The sequence below is a fragment of the Melanaphis sacchari genome, unplaced genomic scaffold (assembly GCF_002803265.2).
Source record: "Melanaphis sacchari strain LSU unplaced genomic scaffold, SCAv2.0 Contig24_pilon_pilon, whole genome shotgun sequence".
Classification (NCBI taxonomy): Eukaryota; Metazoa; Arthropoda; class Insecta; order Hemiptera; family Aphididae; genus Melanaphis; species Melanaphis sacchari.
In genome coordinates, this window is record NW_020271125.1 from 3,419,143 (window position 1) to 3,427,273 (window position 8,131).

The following is an 8,131-nucleotide window of genomic DNA, read 5'->3' on the forward strand; positions in this document are numbered from 1 at the left end:
TATTTATTTAATATATTTTAATGATTTACTTACTTATTAATTGGAAGATGGTTGTTATTAACTGTTTAATTTTAGGTTCACTTGCGTTGATAGCTAATATCAAACTAACAGCTATAATACAAACTCTAAATTATTGTATAATATAATATCAGTATAAACATTTTAATTAATTCAAAATTTGAAATGTGCAGAGTGTGAATATTTTATGCTGGTCAATTGAATAGTAAATAGTTTATACACAAGATGCTATAATTAATGTAACACTAAGATAACTGAAAATATTACACTCCAAATTAACCGCTATTGTTCTTATCCATTATACCTAAACGCATAAATACATGTTGAATCTTTCAACACTTATTATTTCAAAATATATCAATGCATTTTAATATATTTTTTTATATATAAATTAATATCGAAATAAAACAATATTAAAAAAAAAAAAAAATTATAATTTTTGATATTTTTATCGTTATAATTTAAGTTTTTACTTTTTTAAATTATAACATACATTTTTAATTTAGAAGAAGGATATTTTTCGTAATTTGATCCAAAAAAAAAAAAAAAAAAACATCGTAAATTATATAAGAAATATGTTTTCATAACCGTTAATTAATTTTAAAATAATAAAAAATACTCGATTACAGAATTAACATTTACTTAGATATATAGTACATATTTTCCGCCATCAAAGCTAAAGTAAAATTATGACAATAATATCATATATTATAAGAGTAATTTTTATGTTTTAGTTTTTTCCACGCTATAATTTATTGTAGGCAACGCAAATAAATGTTTTTATTAAATTTGACTATAAATTCTCTAAAACACCTTATAACTTAAAAAAAAGAAACCCAATAATAATTATCGTAATTTGCTTCCGTGAATGTCACAATGATCAAATCAAATACTTGTAGTTATTTCGATGAAACTATGACCAGAATTTTTTTGCATACCCTTAGATTTAATTTACTAATATAAAAATACCTATTAAAATTTTTAATGTTATTATCATTATTATTTATTAGTTAGGTAATTAATTAATTTACTCCATAAATAAATAGTATTCTTGTCAAATGAATTATACGCATCATTTGCATCAAAGATGCATGCATCAGTTTTTGTATTGGTCTTTCAACACAAAATTTAGCATGTGAACTATAGTTAATTTTTAAATTCAAGTATAATATAACGAAATACCTTACACGTTTTTTGCGCATGATATATAATAAATACAATTAAAATATTTTAACTTGCATTTAATGTATTTCAGTTTTAAATCTCTATTTTAAATCACTGGAAGATTTTTATCAGATTTACTATATTCAAGTAACAGCCTTTTATTTGGTTTTGTATAAATTAATATACTAATATTTTTTAGATACCTATATTTTATTATAAAAAAAAAAAAAAAAAAAAAATACATATGGTGTGTTATTATGCATTATTGATTTGAACATCTCAATTAGTATTTATTTTGTTTTTTTTTTCGCAATGTGACACTAAAAATTATCTGACAATCAACTATAAATAAAAAAAAATATAACAAATCGCAAAATGATCACTATCAAATAATGTGATACAATAAGTTTAAAAAGGATCATATAATATTCAATTAAAAATTTGTAAATAATAAAACAACAAGAAAACAACTACAATAATATATTTTTTTTCAAAATAAAAAAATGCATTTAACCATAAACTAACCTATTTTTAAAAAGAAGTTATTTTATAAAATATTAACAATGTCAAAGGTCATAAGAGAATTACTTTTCTTAAAGGTCAATTTATTTTTTTTGGATATTTTCCAGGAAAAACTATATATCAATAATTAATATATTTACTTAAAATATATTTCTTTAAAACATTTTTAGCTATTGATCAAAATATTTAGTACAGTTGTAATAATTTATACACAAATATATAAATAAAATAATAACTAATGAGTAACTTCTTTAATAAAAATGATCCATCTACTTAACAATTATATCATGATAATATATCCTTATTGTACATCTTATTGTGTTAAATGTTGTACATATAATATAATTGTTTACTGTTAACATTAAGTATATTCAATTTTTAGATTTATTTTCAATTAAAAACAGTAGACATTTTTTATATTCTTTTTATGTTAATTTCAGTTTATTATCAATATACGTGTAATTTGTATTTATTTTTTATTTTATATGGGCACTTAGGTACCTACTTGCACGAGTTACATCAACTATAAGACATAGATAGAGTATAAATTATAACCTCATAAAATGTACTTTTTTATTTAGTTATATTAGATACCTAAACATTTTTGTATATATTTACAATTAGCACGACAAGAGTGTTTTAGTTAATTATGTTTGCAAATTGCATTTTTTTTTATATAGAAATTTACTGACGTCACATTGTCTGCACAAATAAAATAAATTTGTATTTCATAATCAAAATAGTTTTAACTTGGTCTATAGTATTCTACAAGAAATATATTATAATTGTTTCGCTAGTACCCTGCCCAAAAAATATTTCCAAACTTACCTTTCCAGATTACCTTTATTTGATAAAGCACCACTAGTATAATTTTATAAATCCCCCACCTATTTACTATAAAATTACTATAATAACTAACATTTAAATAATATTTTAATATAAAAATAATAATATTTATACTTATTAAGTTTAATTTTTAAAAATATGTTAGATATATCAAATTAAGCAAGCTATACTTGTAGAACTGTTATTCGTGTACGAATTAAAAGTCGTAAACAAAAGCGTATATAATATGATAGCGTGTAAAATCGGATGTGATAGAAATCTTACAGTTTATAATTTTCATAATTTATGACCAATAGTATAAAAGCTAAAATCTAGATAACAGTCTTCATAACATGTCAATACATTAAATTTAACTGTGTATTAAAACCGACTTCAAAGCATAATTTATAAAATTTAATTATTTATATATTTATTGGAGAGCTTCATTGGAATAATGGAACTTGTTAAAATGTTTCAATAAACGATAAAGCACTTTTGTATATACAAAATATACCCAATATATATTTATAAACATGTGTTCTCTTTCATAATGGTACTCAACATTTATATGTCAGTTATCTTTTTTTTATATTTTTACTAAAAAAAAATATGAATGCAATTTTAACAAACAGTTTTTGGGTCATTGAGTATCAATTGTCCATGGATTGAGGGGATGGAGAAAAAGGACAACGCGTACAGACATAATACCAATTGTTATCAGAATATGCATTAAGATGTTTGTTCCTGTTTATTCTAGTGGAAACATATACCTGGGGTCAGAAAAATATCACCGACAGAAAAGATTTAATATATCATCATTCATCAAACACTTTTTTTTTTTCGAAAAAACGTCTAAGTCCAATATATTACATTATAGCATTTAAATGATAATTATATAAAAAAAAAAAAAAATTCATACAACTTAAGAAATATTTTTTATTAGTTAATATATAAGACCGTAGAAATATAATGATATAAAATCTACTTGAACATTAAATTTAACTTAAAAACCGTGTTAGAAGTTGTATGCAAATATTAATTATGAAAACTATTGAAAATTTAACTGGTTAACCGCATGATACCTTAACGATTTAAACCTATTATAGGAATTTAAAAATAATAAATAATAGTTATTGTATGTTTAATATAAATATTTAATCTACGATACACTGAAACATTGTTATCGTAGTTTAACAAAATCATGTATAACATATTTTAATTTTTCGATATAGAAAGTATCTATTCAGCATTATCAAGCAATATATCAAAATTTTTAAGTAAATAACGAAATACAAATAACTAATTTAAAAATACATAATATATTATTAGCACAATATACATTGTTTTTAGCAAAACAATTATTTTGGTTTCTATTTATTATTTTTATTTTTTCATTCAAAGAAACGAAAGTAGGTTCCTACATTTAGCAACATAATAAATCGTTTGGAACTTTAAAAGCTAAGGTTTAATACAACATAAATAGCTAGTTTTACTTTCACATCCACAAGTTCACTGAGAATATTTATCTTATATTTTGCTCGAACGGTTTTCAAATAATACTAGGAAGGTTTATCTGTCGGAGCTGTATTATTTGGCGTGCAAGAGGACGGTCCGGTAAGCAAAAAAACAGTGACTAGCCAAGGTAGGACAAAAAAAAAAAAACATATTGGGTTCAGTCGATCTATGTGCTGATGAGGGGAGGGGTTCAGGGGTATTTTGTGATTCATTGTGCACCAGCAGCGGGCAGACAATAAAAATAAAACGGAAAAATCATTCAATAACGGCCAACCGATAGTGATCGTGAGTAGTCTATGTATATTTTATATATTTTGACTTTCCGGTGGGGTGAGTGAAAAAAATGTATACACTTATATATAATACATATAATATGGTACCTTTGCCGTCTGTTTTTTTTGCAGCTGTGCACAACTTTAGAAAACGATTTTCTTCGTGACCCTTTTGCGCGTTTACTATTTTTTATTATACGTATATAAACTATACATATATACATTTCTTTTTGCCAGATCAGCCAGATCAGATTACATTTAAATTTATAGACCACCCGTGGCCTGTAAGGTGTTAATAAAGAAAATCCATTGTGCCCGGTGGAGGCGGTAACAACGATGGGGTCGCCCTCTAAGTTTTTTTTTCAAAGGATTTCTCACTGTCAAAAAGCACGCGCAAATGCAAACTCAATCTTGATAAGTATAATACGCGCATGATTTAGGGGTAAACTCGCATCTTTTGAAGCGTTTGTTTTCTTGTTTTGAAAACTCGGGTACCCGAGCAAACCTAATTTTTCTCTAAACATACTTTAAACACAGGTGAATGTTTTTACAAGAACATAATGACATAAACTAAGCATTATGCGTATGTATATAACATATACATTACATATACGCATATGCGTGAAAAGGTAAAACCGTTACTAAACGTCGTCTTTGAACAGAGAAAAAATCTTCAGTAAACCTAGGTGTAGATTAAAGTTTTAGTAATAATACATTTCACTCAAAATGTGATACGATAAATTTCGAAAGAACCACTCATTGTAGTGGCTTAAATACAACTTAAAATGATCCGGAATGATTTGACTGTTTATCTCACGAATTACATTTTAATGGTTTTCAGTTTTCAGTTTGTTTATTTTTGATTGCGAGTTACAATATTATAGTTGAAAATTTATAGGTATATTCACAATTATGCTAAGAACTTATTTAAATCACAAAAATTTCATTTTTGAAATATTATATTTTAAATACAAATACGAGTACATATTATTCGTATTTTTAACGATTGTATTGATATTTGGTATTGATATTTTAAATTTTTTGAATACATTTTTGGATTTAAGAATTATAAAAAACTGATAAAATATCATCTTCTCGTGATCGAGTAAGATCGTGATTGATTTCTAATCGATAACAATATTTTTCATTATTTAACATACCTACTATGTTATTGTCTCACAATGTATTTACCAAAAAAATAAAATATGTTTTTAAAACAAATAGTTTCTTCCCTAACACTCAAAATTTAACATTAACCTGGCAAAATTAAAATACAATTTATTCTATCAATATTTAAGTTTTAAAAATAATGTCTTACGACTTTAAAACATAAGAAATTGACTTTAGGTGTTAAATCTTTATTGGTTGCTGTTACAATGTCAATTAATATAAGCTTGTTTTTGAATTTGCGATTTTAATTCAAAACCAAAATCGGGATGCTTAGGAAACATCTCAACATCATTATTAATTTAAATAACTGATATTGTAACAATATTACGAAATTTCAATTTTTTATTTTTTATTTTTTTTTTATATTTACTATTTATGAAGATATGAAAGTATATATAAGATCTCATTTAAAATTTTCCTTTATGTGCCGTGAAGGATTTTAAGACATATGGATATTCTCTAGGTAGGATTTTATGAGAGGATTTTGAAGATTGCAAAATAAAACCCGAGTAAAAATATTTTATATTCATCAAATACGTGCGTACATTTTTTTTTTTCAAAGCACTACTAGGTATGTATCTACTAGAGCCAATTAGCTATTGGATTTTTGGATAATATCTGAGTAATTGTTTCAAGACCTGAATTGTTATTAAGTATGTGTATCAAACATTGGTAAAACATAAATATTTATTTTTTAATAATTTGTTGAATATTTAGATTTTTACGTAATATATTATATTTAAAGTAAAATTATTTGTGTTACCTATATGAAAAATACGATACATATGTACATATTTTATTTTATATTTTTGCAATGTAGTAGGTACATACTTTGGCTGTAATAGGAATCGTTATAAAAGCGAATCTAATTTTTTTTATTAATAGAAAAGTATTTATTCTAGGTAAACATGAGAGATAAGTAAGCATATCGGAAAATTTTTCTATGGATTTTTTTTACTTAGCTGAATATTTTTCAGTTATTTTAATTTTGAAGAGTATAATAAATGTATGGTAAATATGGCAATTGATAATAATAAGTTTAATTTATCATAACATAGTAAATAAAATAAGGAATATATTAATTTCAAGGTGGATGAGCATAATATTAGTATATTTGTTCTGTGAAATCATTCTACGATTTTAAAGCTATATAAAAAATATAAATCATCGTAAGATACGTGTATATTTAGCTAGATATATATTTTATATGACTGTGTGTACTAGGAAGGTACATAGAAAGATATAGAATAGTCACTGTTTTTGAAGGCTATCACGTGTAATGTATAATAAAGTATAAAGTATAAAGTATTATATAAAGTCATAGTTATATTATATAATCCATTAGTTTTAAAATAGTATAAAAATAAAACCTGTTTTATTATCTAGTTGCGATGTTAATTTTTTAATGTTGATTCTAGTTTAAAATCAATCTAATGAAAATAAACTTATTTGAAAATTGAATTTTTCATAAAGTTTTAAATTGTAGGCAAATAATTATTTATTATTACTTTTTTTAATAATATGCATTAAAATTAATTTATATTTTCCCTAAATATTAATTGTAATTAAAGGTAATTAAAAAAATATATATTCAGAGAAACTAAAAATATTATTATAATTTGGAAAGTTTGATCATACTTTTAAGAAAATATTTATAGGAGTGATATGGATGGTAGAAATGTTAAATAAATTAAGAATTAAGTTATATTCCCAGATGGATAAACAGAAAACTTTTTTTTTTTCAACTTACTCGTAATACTGTGATGAGGTAGACATCAAGTTTTGTTACAGGTTTATTAATGCATTCTCTGAGAAACTATAATCATTTATTAAACATGTATTTTCTAATGGCTAAAGAATTTCATCAAATACGTATAATTGGATCACTACCGTATAGCATTTTATTATTATATTTTGGACTAAGTACTCTAGATTTATAAAAAAAAAAAAATATATATTTATAAGAAATAAACACACATATATTTATTAAATATTTTATTTTATATATATATATATATATACAAATTGTTTGAAGATAAATATTAATACTATTGAAAGTAATTTGTTTTAATAAAAATATATATATATTCGTCAAGAAAAATGTACAATGATCAAAAATATGAGTAAAAATATTACAAAGTTTATAAATTATAAATAAAAAATACAAAATATTAATCTATATTCGTTAATTCGAGGTTTCCAAAACAAAATACTACAAAATGATTTTTATTTTATATAGTAGTTCCGTATAAAAAATTTTATAAGCATATAATATATTTTTGTTGTAATTTTTTAATTTTTAGTTACGACTCTTAAATAAGTACAAGGAATTTGCTTGTATTTGTTTGTATAAAAAAAACCTTAATCAATTTTTATAAGGGATTATTTTTCATGTATAGCATAATAATATCATTACGTATAATGTACTTAAGTTATAAGCACGTTTTGAATAAATCTATTGATAATAATAATGTAATAATATTAAGTTGTATGTATTTAAATACAAATTTAAAATGGTTATTGTTTCATAAACATTCTAAGAGCCATAAATTCATAATGGATGAAGTGTACACTTAAGAAAAAAAACATTCATTCAAAATTGGTTATTAAAAGGTGAAAAATAAATAATAATAATAATTACTATT